The 18,996-nt window shown below is 32.2% G+C and overlaps 1 protein-coding gene across 1 annotated transcript in view; it reads right to left on the bottom strand.

Moving 5' to 3' along the window:
- Cad87a (cadherin 87A) overlaps positions 1 to 18,996 on the bottom strand; it is a 543,288-nt gene that overhangs the window by 16,765 nt on the left and 507,527 nt on the right. The window lies entirely within an intron of this gene.

Genomic DNA, 18,996 nt, shown 5'->3' with positions numbered 1-18,996 from the left:
TTTTAATAATTACAATGTGACAATTACAATTTTACAATTGTTTTCTTTACATTACAAACAAATGCAATTGTAACAATTACAATTACTGTGAATAATTATATTTTTGGTATTGTTTGTTCGATATTTTCAAGACACCATTGATCATGGCTAGATATGTTAAGTGAAATTATTGTTGTATCGTTAATGAAATTGACAAAAAGATAATTTTCCAACGGCATTCATTCAGCAACTTCTATATTAAAAAAAAAAAAAGAAAAAAAAATGGTTTCAAGATTTCGGAATAGAATTATTACGGTGGCCAGCATCGAGTTTTGAACTAAACCCGATCGGAAGCCTATGGGGATTTCTAGCGAGAAAAGTTTACGATCAGAAGAAGCTACCTGCAGAAAATATCGTGAAATGTAAAAAAATAATAAAATCAGTGCGGACGGATTTTCAGATCGAAACTTTAAATAAGTTAGAAGGATAGTGTAACTGACTAATTAATAAAAATTAATGAAAAAGATTCTTTTACTACTTTAATAAAAATAAAAATTAAAATTGTATGAAATTTATTAAATAAATTATATTATGTTTAAAAGATTAACATTATATTTTCTCACAGCCAAAAACACAATTTTAAGAGAAAAAATCCAATTTTCTCCAGACTTTGATGGAACAAATCTTTCGTTTGTTATATCTTCAGTTTTGTATTATATACAATATAAATTTTACAATAGAAATTGTATAAAATATTTCGTCAATTTTTGTTTTAATATCATGAGAAATCTAAAAATGGATTGCGTTTGTAATTATTCATGACAGTGTATACAAATAGTGCCACTAGCACAACTGTTGCGGTCTTTGTATGTTTCAAACAAGATGACTCAGGAATATGGAAAACGATAGACAGTGTATTAAAGCAAATATCATTTCTTGAAACAAAAACATTTCTTTTCTTCGAAAGAAAAGTGTAAATTCAAAAAGTAGAGTAGCTGTATCCTCTAACAATAATTGCGTCAACTAGCGCAGCAAATTGTAAATGTTACATCGTACAGGTGTTGTTGCTTCGTAATTCTTCACGAATCAACAGCTCTATAATTCCAATTGTTATCAACAAAATGCTCTATACATTGCAAAATCGCTACAAACGTATTCATCTATTCGATTGGAAACTAAATGATTGCGGATTTTTCCATTACCACCTAATGACAGAATCCGCAATCGCTTAGTTGCCAACCCAATACTTTCATTATGTTCGAAAAAGCATTTTCGCTTGTCCATCTTTTTAAAATGACAATAGGAAAACCACGTCGTTTCGTACAATTGAAGCTTCAAGATTCGAAGGAACTTTCTTTATTTTTCTGCGTGTGTTCCAACGCTACATGTTACGAGCGAAAATTTTTCGTACGCCGATAAAATGAAAACATTTTCAATTAAACGAAAGTCTCTCGACGAATCAATGGTAGAAACGATAAAAAGAAGAAATAAATAAAGAAAGAAAAAACAGCAAATAAACGATCTAAAAAATGAATCCCAATACGCGACCGTATTGTCCATATATCGGTTCTGTCTCGATAATCTTTTTGAACCATAACTATGCTGAACGTCTCGTTCTAATAACCGCCACAATTAACGAGGAAATTCGACTATTTTGGTAAATGATAGAGCCGTTGTAAACATTAGTTTGGTTTAATGACCGAACATGCATGGTGCGTTCCACGGTCTGTGTAAAACGAAAAGAGGCATTAAAGTTCGCCGCCGTAAAGCCAGCGGGGCCATTAGTTAAAAGGTTTTACAGTTTTATTGGTCGTCTAACGGCCCCGTGAATTTATCGAGCGGATATGACGTAGAGGGTAAAGCGTGTAAGAGTATGCGTCTACGTGCTAATATTCCAGCCGCATCCTTCGGGATCGTCGCGTACAACTGGCGTGGTCAGATAATTTCCGCGTATCCCCTGTGATAAACGCGTTGGATATTTTGCGAATAAAATACCTCTTCGTGCTCGCTATTTTTCTCCACGATCTGATCGCTTAAAGGTCTGTCACAGTATGCCGTGTTAGCCACCCTAAAATACGATACGAGGCACTCTCGTGCCATATAACTATATGTATATCTATATATATGTCGAATCATCTTTGGAAAACGGGGCGTGTGATGAGTCTTGCTGCGAGTTGTCCATAGTTGTCTTATACCGGATGATGTTTGTTTATTGGAATTTATTACAAAAGTTAACAAGTGATATCGATGATTGAGTGCTCGAGATGCCTATGACGATGAATTTAGGTTCGATAACGAATACACGGTCAACGGGATGACGATTGCGATTAGGAACTCGATGTACGTGTTCACTGGGCTAGTCGAACTTATCAGACTGCACCTCAGTCCAAGTGGAACTGCCCTTATATACTCCTCTCCGTATTCTTCAGGTCAATCTCTGTTTTTAAGGAGAGTTATTTAATTACTTTATACCTCTGTTAGGTACACGTCCCTTCCGTGACCGTGGCTACGTTCAGTGACGCATTATGTCACTTCAAGCTCAAGCCCACTGTCATAATTCTCGGATAATCATAATTGACTTAACTCATAAACAGCTATTTTTCAGTTTTATTGTTTAAGTACGACTATAATAAAAAAGTCTGGACTAAAGTATTGGGGACCTTCCCAAATATTCCGAAAGAAAGACTCCGGTGTCCCTTCATCTCCAATATATATATTTGGAAAACCGTGTCGCTCAGCCATTTCTGTACTGTTATCGGATGCCGTGCAAACACGGAAGTTGAAAAATTTCGAGTACAGTCGCGTCTTACGGAATCTTCCGCCTTTATGACGCGCCAGTAACGCCGAAGGAGAAGTTGTTACGAGTTATGAGGAACTGTTTGACGCCGTAGCGTAGCCAATATCAAGGGCTTCTGCTGCGAAAATACCCTCGCCGTTTCTCCATACAAATTTTATAGCTTTACCACCTCCGTTCAAGCGTTTCTGCAATAAGATACTATGCGCACGTTCGGTTTTTATTCGATGGGTAAACAATTTTCAATCGCCTGACTGTAAACACTGGAGATTCGGACGAAATGTATTTCTCCGAGTTTTCGTTTGTTTTATTTACAAACGATTGCTTGTTTGCAGTTTCTTTAAGTAGTGAGTAGTCGTAGTAGTTTTAACACGTTGAATGTCATGCGGATGACCGATGACCGGCATTAAACTTGGCCATGGCGCTATGGGGGTCACCGGTGATCGGCGCACCAAGATTAGTAGAAATACATAATTTGAAGAAATGTCAATAATTATTGTTGAAGCGGTCACCACTTCTAAGAAAACTCTACATCTGGTCTTTTTAGTTTTCTCAAGCACTGAAGCCATCGATAGCGTATAGACAAAAGACTGGGACGAAGGCAGACCATAAACAGTAGATAGGCGTCGATGGCTTCAGGGCTTTCAGTCATAGGGTAACACTGCTAGCGTGTGGATCTGGATCAGCTCAATTATATTGCTTCTTTGTATTTACACTTCTGTATTAAAATATATTTTCTACCTTACAATTTACCCACGCATTGCTTTGTTCACATACACCTAATAACCTCAACAGTATAATTTTGTATTATTGCCATTGTTGCTACAATAGTGTGACGAAATTAATAATAAATAAATACATAATAAATAAAATATTTTTATATGTTTTATACTGCATTAATTTCGTTTATTTATTATGTTATGTTTATTTATTATCTATTATGTGCGCCCCCCACCAGTGGCTGTCGAACGTAGGAAAAACTCGCTTTTTCCGTGTTTCACCTTAATGAACAATAACCCTAAGTAACGTTTCGACTTGAAAGATGTTTGATAGCAATTAAGTGCCTTGACAGTAAAGTAAAAGGCGCTAAATCTTGCGACGATTCTTTAGGATTATTGTGGGTACAAATAAATATGATCGAGGGGTGGATTATGGTTCATGGTAGGTCACGGGACGTAACAACATAGAACAATTATTTAGCAACGCGAAGAAACAATATGAGATAATTGATAATCGCAAAAAATAAGTGAATCGAGCGAAATTGCACTACAGCGCCATGAGGGTCACTGATGACCTCAGTAAGATAAATTCATTAATAATGATTATACACCGTAAAACTGGCGTGACATTTAACGTGTTAAGTAGCTAATAAATTATTAGGTCGTCCGAAAAGTTTCTTTCGTTTTATAAGGAAATAATGGATGCACAACATTTTTCGTTTTATATTATTTTATCGAATTACGTATGATCCATTTTGTTTTATCAAAATAAAGTCACATTCGACAGATTAGGTTTCATGTTTGTATAAAGATGCGTTGTTATAGAAGACGTGCCTGTAAAAGAAAGATACTTTTCGAACAACCTAATACTAAGTTTCAGTAAAAGTATGCAGCGAAGAAGTAAATATATCGAGTTGATAAAAGAATGATTTGCGATTAACTTGGTAAGTGCTACTTTCTTACAACTGTTGAATATTTGTTTATCTTCGTCCTGTAGCAGCTTTAATAAAGCTCCATTTAAAATCGCGTAAATAATTAACGTAAAATAATATAATGTTCTTAAATTAAATACTGAAAATTAAACACTTTTTACATTTTTCTCATATTCTTATATTCCTCAACTAGTATCTTCTTCCATAATATTTTTAGTTTGCTTTACACTAGGAAGAGTAATTATAGCGAAATTTCCACCATGAGTAAGCGTGTAATTAATTAACGTTGAAGACGTTCTTTTTCCAAAGCATACGTTTCTCATAGAAAAGGAACATATTTTGTTTCCAGAAAATTTTTATCGAGTATTTCATTTCACATCTCGCATGTATATTTGAGACTTTTTCATTGCTTTTAATAACGTCAAGTTTTCTGTTTATCCTTATTCTGCCAGCATTATTTATTCTGTACACCATAGCGTTGCACCACAAAGCTGTTTATATTTTAGTAATAATTTATTCTTTGATCCTTTATAACGTCATATAACGTAGAAGTTACGTAATTATTTTACATATTCATAAATTTGATCTCATCTGTTTGTACGTGATTACGATATTGCATTTCACGAGTAATACTATCATACTATGTAAATGATATTCTTAGATTTTGGATTAAAGCAAGAGGCTGTAGGTGATCGATATTATAATTCTTTTCTTTTATCAGCGAAGAAAATTCTAATTAAAGAGATTTAAAGCAAGTGCTTCTACGATTTTCAATCAACTTTTAGATTACACACGAGAGCATATTTAACTATGGACAAAATTAATACTCTTAGCAGAAGATAATATAATAAATAGTAACAAGGATCGTAAATTAACATAATTCTAAACGAAACTGGCGATGAATTGTATTTTTTAAGTAAACGATAATCCTTTAAAGATTTTACATCTTTTTTATTATCTACTAATGTTAATAATTTCAACGATTACAATTTCAACAATACTAGCAATTTGACAATAGAAAATAACCAATACAAGAAAATGTTAAACGTTTATTTTCCCTAATAATTCCGCAGTTTCTCGATATGAACAAACATTACAAAAAGAACGAAAATATTTTACATTAGAAAGAGGATTTCAGCAAGTAAATCAGGCTGTATCTTTATCTCAAGTCAAAATTTTAATTTCTTGTTCTTTCTTGTAAAAATGCGTGTAATTGCGCATATCATAATTTTACCAGCAATTTTACGATTAAATATACGTATTAGCTGCCATTGCTAATAACAAATTTTTATATGAATATTTTACAAATTGAAATATATTTGCTTAAACGAGAGCAATTAAACAACGTAATGAACAGTAGCAAGAAAAAAGATACTCAAGGTACACTTTAATCATAAAATACTGAGTTTTCAATCACCTTATCTTATACTTTTTAATTGTAACAAATTCTAATAAATTCGTGCAAACTATTAGTTTTTATTATTACTATACTATTATTACTATATATTATTACTATACTATTAGTGCAAAGTTTTATTTATGGTTTCATTTAAAAAGAAAATACACCGTGCGATATACTGGATAGAAAAGTCGCGCTGCGAGTTAATAAAGTTTGTTATATACACGCTGCAAAATTGTTCTTTTGCGTCTCTTTTTCCCATTTGAAAGATCTGGTCCAATCCAGGTACTGGATTCGTTTAATATATCAGCTTCCCTCGGCTTCGAAATCCTTCTCCACTTATTCTCATTTTCGCTCCATTGATTTTCCTCTCGATGTACAAACGGAAAGTTTTATCGGAAAACAACAGCAGCAGCAGCATCTTACGTCATCGGTTTCGTTATTGCATCGTTATAGATCACAGAGAAAGAAAAATAACAGTAACCAGTACCTAAATTTAATTAAAAATTAATGCTTCGCATCATTCTCAAGACAATACTTGATTCAGAAGTTCAAAGAGAACAAATGTTTTATTTTCGATATATTCTGTTCTTCTTCGCGATATATGCACATACGACGCACACTGTTCTTATTAAGTGCAATAATATGAATGAATAATAACGAATAAATAATATGAATTATTTAAACTGTATTTAAACTGTAAATCATCCGTTTTTTCATCTGGAATCATTGATATCGGGACTAAGTCATACGTAAAATTCGTAAGCTTAGAAGGTAAATTGAAGTCGCTTGAATACAAATAACTTGATTCCACGTTTGTGTTCGTGCAAGTCAAATTACTTGATTTCAAGTCATTTGAATTCAAGTCGCTTGACCTCAGACGGCTATCTAATGGAAAATGGATACTTACAAAACGACGGTTAAAGGAAATGACGCGTTTTAAAAGAGAAGAAACAGCATCGAACTGTAGATAAGATCGCCTTACCTAGCAACTGTTGTTTTCCTTAGGTCAAGGAATAATTGAAAAACTCTTAATCAATTAAATACGAACAACGTGAAACCAAGGAAACAATAGTAAATAATAAGCATACTTAAAGCGTAGAAACTTGAAAAAAGAAAAATATTTTAAGTCAAACGAATAACAGGTTTATGCTAGCTAGTAAAATTCTTTGAATTTAAGCCGCTAACTTGACTAATCTGAACGACACTTTATTTTCCACACCATTCGATGCTTGTTCTTTGAAAAATCCTGATTTTTCTATTCGTATTTCGTTATTGCTTGCACATGACGCATTCACTGATTGTATTATCAAGTGATTGAAACTGAAGCGTCGTCTCTCGCGTATCAGCTCTGACTGTCTGACTATAACTGTCTATTCTACTGGAGGATGATCAACGCTTTAGTCGTTTGAGTCCCAAGCAGTGCGATCGCGTTGTTTAGATTTTATTAGATCTGTAGACGATATTTTGTATTTCATTGTTATCTTCTCAATAATTTTGATTGAACAAAACTTGAAATATTTATAAACTAATAGTACGCATATATAATGATGTAGATGTATTTCATAAAAATAACAAATATGACGAGCGCTATCGCATTGTTCGCGATTTTTCGACCCTGTTTTTTCAAAGACCCCTGGGACTCAAAATGTTAACACTTTGATTGCCACGTAGAAATCACATATTTCGCTCAGGATGCCACTGGAGTATTTTTATTATTCAAAGGATATAATGGCAAAATAATAATAAATTGATGATGTAAGACAACATTCTTCCCCAATGAACCGTTTATCTTATTGGTGGTCACGGGTAACCACCGTGACGCCTTGCTAACAGTTGATAGCGACATATTCTAACAAGGCTTTGTTTATTTCAACAAACCATCCAAACGTCCAAACAAGCAAAATGTCCAGGATATTGTTGAAACGTGTAGAACATATTAGTAAACAGTATTATGATTATTTTTATGATTTCGACGAAACATTCGGCTGAAAAGGTAGAGGTCCGCAAAAAAATTATGTTTGTGATAAACCAATGATAGTGGTAGATTAGAACAGAGGAAAATGTGCTGTAGATTTATCGGATCAGATGATAGCATATTTTACACCACATAGAAGAACCCTCAAGTGGCATATAAAATTAGCTTTAGAGTTATTGTTAAATACATCAATTTCAAGCGCGATGATACTCTATAAACAAGCAACAAAAACAAAAATCAAGGTATCAGATTTTAGAACGGCACTCGCAATGCACCTTACACAGTGCCATTCACCAGAGCCGTCAAATATACTTATTAGACAAAAATTGCGACACGAAATGCAGAAGAAAGAAGGGTAAGTGTACCTGGTACGAAAATTTTGCAGTGGGTGCTATAAAAAATATTAAAAAATAGAAAAAACAACTGCTTGCAGAGGAAATATTTATATTATAATTTTAAGCGAGTGAGAGAAAGTTACTTTTTGGGTATCGAAAAGTTGTTTTCTACGCTATGTACGTTTGTTGTGTATCTACATTGTCTAATATACACGGCAGTATTCTAAATGTCACTTGTCATAGTGTATTCAAAATTTATGTTAATATTTTTTTCAAATATTTAACTTGTTATATTCGCCGCCGGTAAGATGACACCAAATACTAGAAAATACACGACGAGGAAAGCTCCAGGCATAAAGACAAACATCAAAGACCATTCTATGGTCTTGTTGGTCATAATACTTAGTATCAACTGTACGTGCACCAACCCATAAGCAATCATTTCTAACATTATTCTGTTTAAATAATCGGCAAACTTGAGGTTGAGAGTGAAAAGATTACACGATAATGGAAAAAACAAACGAAATTTTATCTTGTAACAATTAATGTACAATGTAAAATACTAAGGCTGGAAAGATGATCGGCTCTTTAATTAGTATTAACTTCGTATTGTACGACGCTTTGTGTTCGTATTTTGATTCTCGTAAATCGAACAACTATACATATTCGTCGTGATTTAACCTTACGAAATAATGCAGGAGGAGACCGCGCACACGACAAATTTTGCAGTAGGATTTTGTCAGAGCCTGCATATTAAGCTTGAACAAGTGAATACACTTACCGAGCTTTTATTTATGCAGGACATTAACTTGTTCCGTTTTGAACTGCTTAGATGATTCGGCAGATAAGCCAACAGAAATTATTTAAGATGTTCTAGACCGAAGCAGTTATAGCTTTAGCTTCTCTTCAGCTTCTTAAACGAGCTATGTCTGTACGTACTTTAAGAAGCTTCCGGTGAGAAAATTAAGGAAAAAGGAGAAAGTGAAGAAGTAAAGGAAAATTCTATTTTGCCAACGATAGAAAATTTTGAATCGCCAGACTTCTATAATCCTCTTGTATGTTTCTGTAATGAAAACTCGTTTTGTATAAGTCAGTTTTTAGTTTGCAAAGCTTAATTTCTGCGAAGTTTTTGATAACTGCACGAGTAGAGCAATTTTTAAAATAAACCAATATTTGCTCGAATTTCTGCAACTCGTCTTAATTTTTAGTTTCGCAACATATTCAGTATACGTATGTACGTTCAGTCAGTTTATGTTTAAAATCTCGACAATGTAGGTAGTTTGTTTCTTTATAGAAATATTTTAATATACCCTATGATTATTATACCATAAATTAATTTTATAATATATATATCTTTTTATAAAATTAGAGGCTTTCATTTTATTCTATAAATATATACGTATGTAAATAAAATTGTTATCTACGTCAATATTTTTGTATGTCGTTTATGTTTTCACTATAAAGTTTACTATTTTATATAATAATCATTTTATTATATATAATATCATATATAATATTATATTTATTTTTTATTGTATAATATTTCTATATAATATTTATTTACAATATTATAATACAATATTTACTATTTTTTATTATATTATATTTATTATATTTATTACATTTATTTTTTTATATATTATACTTCTATATAACATTTATTTACAATATTATAATAAAATATTTACTATTTTATATAATATATAATATTATATTTATTTTTTATTATATTATATTTTTATATAATACTTATTTACAATATTATAATAGAGTATTTACTATTTTATATAATAATCATTTTACTTTTTATTATATTGTATTTATTATATTTATTATATTTGTTATATTTATTTTTTAATATATTATATTTCTATATAATATTTATTTACAATATTATAATACAATATAAAATGTAATATTTGTAAGAATAAGTAGAACATATCTATACAAAACTGTTGCAATAAAAGTAGTAATTGCAATAATAAAGCCACGGACTTAACAAAAGCGATTATTTATACTTTAGAAAACAAACGTGCATCAAAACTTTTCTCTTTCTTTGTTATGCGTAATTAATTTAATCGAAACAACATTAATTTTTCTCAGTTCAACAGTATCAACGTGTTGACAATCTAGCCAAAATCAGTTCATCGTTATTTCGCTAAGTAGTATTATATCCGTAGCTAATATTTCATCATATTAATACAATTTCGAGCCTCGATAATACAAAATTTCCCGATATTACATGTAAACTATCACTCAAAACGTATCAGCAATCCGCTGCCTCGTAAATTAGTGCAGGTTTAATAGAAAAATTATTCCTCGAAACTATGTGATCCATCGGAGCCTTTTTCACCTATTGATTTTTTTCCAAACTCGTTCCATTACGAAAGATGTTTTTCAATAGGAAAATATTTCAAATCAATGAAAAAACGTTTCGTATAATCGGAAATTTTTGTTTCTTTTTACTCGACATTCTCACGACACGTTTAATATTATTACATTTTATGCCGTACAGTTACCTCGTATTAATTGTTCAGTGGATAAAATTTTACGTGAAATTAATTGTTTATCATGTTGCACGTAATTAGCATTAGCGTTTAATATAATTTCACAGGACGAATTTATTACTTCAGTAGACGTTATCAACAATATTAATGGTAACATCCGTTCCAAAATTCCACGGTAATAGCAAACTTGTTGAGTTGATTCATCACAATTTGCGTGATCTTCTAATGATCTCAAGTGGATTTTCATCCCAACGCGGAACTTATAATTGAGAAGACAATATTCTTGCCAGTAAATTCGTTAAGTTTATGCTTGTTATGTCAAGATTTATAACGTAGAGTAGGAAATGCGAGAAACTCATCGCATTTCCACGGATCATAGGGATGCACGCGATAATAATATTACAACTGAGCTTAAAAAACTGTCACTCTACGAAAAATTCTGTCGCTTGAAAAAAAGAAATAAATTAAAATTCAAATTGAAAGAAAGACGAATCCGCGAATAAATGCTACTATGAAAGAAAAATGCAGCAATTTGAAATCATCATTATTATAATGGAATCATCACAGCACGATACACTTTAAATTACACGTAACGAAATTACAGATGCAATTTACGATTGTCTTCGATTTTCGCCGAGCAGGTAATCGTCGCTTGAAATTTACAAATTTCTACAGCTGATGAAATGACACTACGATACAGCAATATACAATGTGTTTGTAATTTCATTACAAAGAATCTAATACATAAGAAACGCACGATATTTCTTAAAGGACAATTATTTAAATTGCTGTCTCTATTGCAAAATGCGTGTAAATCGACGAAGAACGTAAAACAGGGAAACCTTCAAACATCAAATTCTCTGGCAGACAGAAAAATAGATCTTACAAAATTTTCTATCCTTTTTCACCAATATATTAAGTTGTCCGGAAAGTGTCTTTCTTTTACAGACACGTCTTTTATAACGACGCATCTTTATACAAACATGAAACCTAATCTGTCGAACGTTGTGATTTTAATTTTAATAGGACAAAACGGATCATACGTAATTCGATAAAATAATATAAAACGGAAAATGTTGTGCATCCATTATTTCCTTATAAAACGAAAGAATCCTTTCGGACGACCTAATAGATTCATCAAAGAAAGAATTGTATTTGTAGAGGAGCCTGTGCGTCTTAGTTGTAGAGAAGACTGAATGTTCAATTGATTTAAATTCGCAAGTACCGTACCAATAATCCTTTTTGTACAGGAAAATTTATCAGAATAACAATCCTTGATAACTCGTATGAAAACAAGAAATATATCTCTTCAAGATGTTCTTTTTATTTTTGTTAGAGAAACATATTTTACAATAATCTGAGTAAAAATCGTTGTAAAATTAGTGATATCCAGCGTCCATGTGTTCGAGCATGTCCATCGCGTAATCATATTTTAAGGCATCACGTTTTAACGCTATTAGTAATTATCGACAAATGGAAATTGCTGTTAGATTCTCTGCTGCATTGTTTCCACTGGCACGTACGACATTATGCGATAAAAAAGTAACAGTTTCTAATTTTTCCACGTACAACAAATTTTTAATTACTTGCTTATTGCTATTTCTATTTTTTTATAACGTCTACACAAGCGACGTTACGATACAATTTTATTTTACTATTATTTATAAAGTTCAAAATTATTAGAAAAATGTTAGAAAATTGAAAAATATTTTTCAAATATTATTTATTTATATAATACTATTTATAAAGACAAATTCCACTTAAATTCTATACTACAGTATCCTCGCTGGCACGTAGAACGTTATACGATAAAAAAGAAAATCTCGTAATTTTTCCGTTTACAGCGTCGTGTACGAGAAATTGTCGATTCAATTTTTCAGATATTAAGGCGTGCACGAAGAAGGAAACGCGTTCAGATTTCATGCAGATTAGCCTTTTTGTCTGTATCGCGATAAATACTGCAAGAGTGGCTACCAGAAGGAATAATAAAGCACAGAGGCTCGTCGCTAGATGACTTGACATGGAACAGCTGTTAAAGATACTTGCGTATTCAGTGGCGTGGTCGACATAGAAAATTCAGGCGATTAAGAGGTGAACTTTCTACGGCTTGAGTTTATGTTGTCGTATTAATATATTACAGAGGGCAGAGAGGCAGAGAATATGCAGCGCGTCCTATTAAATAGTCAAATGTCCCCGAGATTAATTTCGCAGACGCTACTACCGGAAGGGAAGCGGAATTTATCTCGTGACAATTAATCTTGCCCCTTGGACATCGAAAACGTGCACGAAAGAAAGAGATTACGAGCGGATTTCGTTATGCATTAATTAAAAGGAACTTACTAATATTTCTCCGATGGGGAATTATTTATCGTGGAAAAGATTGTTCCACGAACAGCGGTGCCGTTTAATAACGTCAGCTAAATCATTCGACTTTTACTGTTCCGATTCCGGCCAGAAGAGGCGAACTAGAATAATTTAACGAATAGCCAGCGAATTATAAAGGACTTTGGTATTCTGATAGACGTTTGCAATACGATGTATATTTTATCTTATGTGGCTGCACGTTTGCGCAAAGCACACGACGAATATTCCTGAATCTTTCATCTCGAGTTCTATGATGAATTTTGGCCAGTAGACCTTCCCGTGCTCGCTTTAAATCTCCGCACTGACAGATTTATCCGATAGACGTTAACGTTTCAAATGTTATCCTTAATATATGAAGATCACAGACAAAGAACACGTTGAATACATTTTTTCGTAATGCTTTTACTTTAATGTGATTCTACGATTGGAAAAGTATTTTTTAATATAATATTTTTTAATAACTGAAAGTGGAAGGAATCTGTTAAATATAACAAACGCTGCAATTGAAAGTTAGAAGAGGTTTGTACATTTTTATTCCAATTTTTTGTTTCCGTTTAACACATTGTTGACCGGCAATTTTACTGAGAATTTATTTCATGTCACCGGCTATTATTTCGTAATTCGATATGGAAGTAAAATAATATAAATAAACTTTAATAAATTTTATTTATTATTCAACTTTTAATATTTCTTTTGCGTATGATAAAGTAACAATCACCTACGTGTAATGGTATATAACAGCTTTTGCAAATATATCCAGTTTCACTGCGTTTTCCTTTTGCAAAGCATATTCTACATGCTCTAGTCGGATTTGAAATAATTCTGTAAGTTTGGTGTGATATCATATTTGTTCCACTCTTTTTCCAATTCGTCGTCACTATTTGATTCTATTATATTCCTTTTTTGATATTTTGGTGGCCTAATATCAGATTCACTATCTTCTGATACAGTATCATTTTCTAAGTCAATTTGATTCACAATCACTGGGACAATCATTGAAAGATTCTTCACTGGTACGTTCCATCATCGTTAGAATCTTTTTTACAACACAGGACGCAACTAGGCGGGTCTTATAAGCGAGAGACACAGCTTGAGATATGTTGACCAACAATTGCACTGTATCATCTCCAACAACGCACTGAGAAAACGAACTGATACGAAAAAAGCGCATCACGAGTTTGGCCATGAAAACACGAGTTAACTCATGACCGGTTAACATGTGTTAACACTTTGATTGCCACGTAGAAATCACATATTTCGCTCAGGATGCCACTGGAGTATTTTTATTATTCAAAGGATGGAATGGCAAAATAATAATAAATTGATGATGTAAGACAACATTCTTCCCCAATGGACCGTTTATCTTATTGGTGGTCACGGGTGACCGTGGCACCTTGGTAATAGTTGATAGCGACATACCATAACAAGGCTTTGTTTATTTCAACAAACCATCCAAACGTCCAAACAAGCAAAATGTCCAGGATATTGTTGAAACGTGTAGAACATATTAGTAAACAGTATTATGATTATTTTTATGATTTCGACGAAACATTCGGCTGAAAAGGTAGAGGTCCGCAAAAAAATTATGTTTGTGATAAACCAATGATAGTGGTAGATTAGAACAGAGGAAAATGTGCTGTAGATTTATCGGATCAGATGATAGCATATTCTACACCACATAGAAGAATCCTCAAGTGGCATATAAAATTGGCTTTAGAGTTATTGTTAAATACATCAATTTCAAACGCGATGATACTCTATAAACAAGCAACAAAAACAAAAATCAAGGTATCAGATTTTAGAATGGTACTCGCAATGCACCTTACACAGTGCTATTCACCAGAGCCGTCAAATATACTTATTCAACAAAGATTGCGACACGAAATGCAGAAGAAGGAAGGGCAAGCGTACCAGGTACGAAAATTTTGCAGAGAGTGCTATAAAAAAAATGTTGAACAGTTAGGATCAAAAATTGCTAAGAATCGGACCAAAAAGGTGACTACTTATAGTCCAGATTGTATTGATGAGCCACATTCATGTTTAAAGTGTTTTAACACAGTGCACCGTTAGATGCAAGATTTGTTCTCATTTCTTTTTATCGATGTTCTAATAAAAATGTTTAATTGTTCAATGGGACACTTTTTATTTCAAAGTATCTTCTATTTATTGGATATACGCAAAATGCCCTAACTGTCAGTTTTCATTCAATTTTTACAATTGTAAAAAGTTCAAGCGCTCCGGTCATCAAATATAAAAAGAAAAATATATTGAAGTATAAATATAAGTACAGGTATAGTATACGCTGATCCAGATCCTCGCTCTCTCAGTGTTACATTACAACAGGATACGATAGGGATGTTCATAGATTTATAGCAGAGGACATTACCAAAAAAGTTAACCTTGGTGTGTAACTCTAGCTGAAGGTTACAAGAAACAGCAATAAAAATCTACATATAGCTCTTTTGTCTCTAGACTTTGAAACCTAAAACAACATTCATATTCAAGGCCACAATAATTATGGACTTCTTCTTTTCTTTTTGTAATTTTTTCCTTCACTAAATTCTATTTTCTTCGTAACAGAGGTGTCCAGGTGACGAGAATACAAAAAAAAAAAAAGATGTAGAGTTTTTCTTGAAGTAATTACTTCGACAAATATTAATATCTGTTCACTAGATCCAAGTAGATGGTCTGTTTTCGTAAAAAGACGACAGGGAGAGAACGCGATAAATCAAATCTACTTTTCACAAGGAAGCAGATAAAATTCAGTCCATTTGTCAATTTCATGTCACCATATATATTCAATTACCTACTTCTTTATCTGATTTCCAAGCTAAGCATGTGCTTCCGCAGAACAATTTTACTTGAACAATTTTACTTGAACAATTTTTAAATATATCGATCGTTATAATATTGAAATATTGTATCTTTCAAGGAGAGTTTCTCGCGTGACAACAATAAGAGCAAATGATTTTTACGAATTTTTTTTTAGACCGACCTACTAAATGTAATTTCTTCATTTCGATTCCTCTTGTTGTTTATTGTATGTTGTACGAGTTTTTTAACGTTCTTTACAATGTAACTTTTATTGGCGTACAGTATAACACGTGTTAGAGTCATCAGAACGCAAAAGTTAAGAAATTTTCTCAAAGTCAAATAGTTCACGTTGGAATTGAATTTATTTTCGAAAGAAGAACACGAAAAATTGGAAAATTTTAGCGTTTAGAAAAAAAATATACTTTTTTCTCCGCAGATAAATTGAGTTTATATCGTTCGAAAAAATATTATAAATAAGCAATCGAATAGAAATTCGAGGTTCGATCCCTGGAGAAATTTGTAGCAAAACGAATGAGCTTTGCCCGAGATGAATCAGCTTTTCAGTCATCGTGCACGCCAGTTTGCAAAGTTATTAAACGTGGCAGTTTAAAAAGCTAATAAACGAGAAGAAAAATTAAAATAAAAGAAATTACATTTGTTTTCCCGGACTATATCTACATCGCAAAAAGGTCAAGTCCCATATAACCAGTAGTTAATCTGAAAATAATTCATATAAATTAGGTGCTTTTATTTTTGTTACGCAAAAGTCTCACTTAAAAAAATGTTATGAATTTTCTATTTTATCATTTCAAAGCGTAGTGATTATTGTGTTGCCTACGCGATAAATTCTATCTCTTCCTATTAATTTGTTGCATTTTTCCATGTTTCTGCCATGTTTTATCGATCACAGTATAGTCTGAGATTACGTTTGATATCGGTGCAGTTCGTGACAAAATGGGAACATACTCGACATTACAACAATTTTCTGAGTTGATATTTCATAAATTGCATATACTATTATGCTTAAACACGTGGAAAATCGCTTTCATGAATTATGAATGTTGTAGAAGAAAATGTATAATAAGAATTCATACCATGTAACTGGTAGTTAGTTTAAAAAAGATTCCATAAAAAATATCACAAATTCGCATCGTAATTTCACGAAACCTCGTCGACCTCTCAGTTACTTTTCAACTTAACAGATCGTTCTCGTTTTCCATTACGTCGTATTAAAACTTTTTCGTTTGTTCATAAAATAACATTAGAATCGATGACAATTTACAACGTGGTATCTGTCTTTTGCGATCTTCGTACAAAAATGAAATTGTTGGATCACCTGAAAAAGTCGATTATCCAAACAGAAGTCGGTGTCACGACGAGATCAAATGATCAAAATTCCACTATAGCTTTCAATATTGCCGAATGGAACAAATCTTTTTCCAAACGCGTTTGAACAAAGTTTGACACGCTATGAAGCAGTAGATACCTGTGATTGGAGGCAGAAAGTCAGAAACAGTGGAGTTACGCAATTTTTAATTGCCACTGCTCAAAGCTGCGTATGTCGTTGATAGCATGAAAATTTGGATGTAAAACGGACGTAGAACTTTACGAGTTATGTTAAAATATGCATCGATATAAAAAGGAAAAAAATGATCATTGATAATTAAATTGTTGGATAAATGGAGAAAGAATATTAAAAACTATCAAGGGACATTACACAAAGGTTCTCTCTCTCTTTTTCTCTCTCTCTCTCTCTCTCTCTCTTCCTCTCTTTCACGTAAATGTACGCTTTGAAAATTTTTAACGTTTAACATTGAAAATTAATCAACGGAAGTTGAACAAGATGATTTTATAATCGAACGCTAAAGCTGGAGGAGTAGAAGTTTTAACAACCCAGCCATCAAGTTTAAAATAATAATTCATTTATGCCCATAAATCCATTAAAATTGTTTTAACACCGGTGCAAAATTATTTCGATAATATTTATCAAAGGAACGAAGTTACTTACTCCGTTAGAAACCTGTATGTATTGCTGCAGTTGCTGATATTGCTGCGTTATGTTCATTACTTGCTTAATCGCATTTCAATCATATGAATAATTTCATGCTTGCACGTACAAAGTTACACAAATAAAACGGTTGCGTTAACGATGTTGTATCTTATTAACATTATTATTTTCAATGAAAAACGCGAAATAACATTTACGTGCTTTCGAAGCCGGTATCGGATGATTCGATCGAAAAAAGCTTTTGCAAGAAAGGAAGCTTATTAAATTTTTTCACGCACATATTATTTCTGCACGTTGTATGTTATTAATGTAACAGAATTTAAAGGAACAAACTTTGTTGAGTGTTTGGCGTGTCATTAATCGTAGGCCTCATTACCACAAGTAGTTTCGTAATCGAAATTTATATAGATTTAAAAAACTAATGCATACTGGAAAAACTGCAAGTAAATTTTTCACCAGTTCGTAACAATTAGAGAAGTTAGTAAAACATTTTTATTTCAATTAAAATACGATAATGACATCGATATGAACTGAGAGTCACTTTATCATCTTGATAGGATCAAATATAGTATATAACAAATTATAGGATATTATAATACAACTAAAAGAGTAGAGAAATATGCTAAAATTTTTAGAAATTACCTACTAAAGAAGAAGTTTGAACTTCGTCAGGAATTCGTATTTGTGTTTATTAAATTCAGTCAAAATATTAATTCCTGTCAGATGAAAACAGGTCTGGCATAAATAAAAACATGTATGTACAAGTGGAATGCTTTTGTTATGAAAATATGTGTTTATGGTGTTGTATTTATATTCAGTAGCTTATGCAATGCACATCCAATTTTCCATCTCACCTATATCTCACCGTACAAAAACAATAACTTGATATCGCGTAAATTCAGTTTATTTCGACGCTGATTCCATTTATGTTACTCAATTTGCGTACTGTTTATGATTTGTCACAAAGGATGTTATCATAATGATTCTGCTGGTCATTGAAATACAAATTGCAATCTTCTGCTGTACTATACATATTACAGATATCGTATTTAAAACATCGAATAACTAAACATAAGTAGCATTACGATTATTGTTAGACAATTAAATAATCGAACGGTGATTTAGTTTTTTATTTCATGGGATAATGGTTGTTTAGAGATCACCACA

Source organism: Bombus fervidus, chromosome 4, assembly GCF_041682495.2.
Source record: "Bombus fervidus isolate BK054 chromosome 4, iyBomFerv1, whole genome shotgun sequence".
Taxonomy (NCBI): domain Eukaryota; kingdom Metazoa; phylum Arthropoda; class Insecta; order Hymenoptera; family Apidae; genus Bombus; species Bombus fervidus.
Note: the sequence above shows the minus strand (reverse complement) of the source record. Positions and strands in the feature narration are given on the sequence as shown.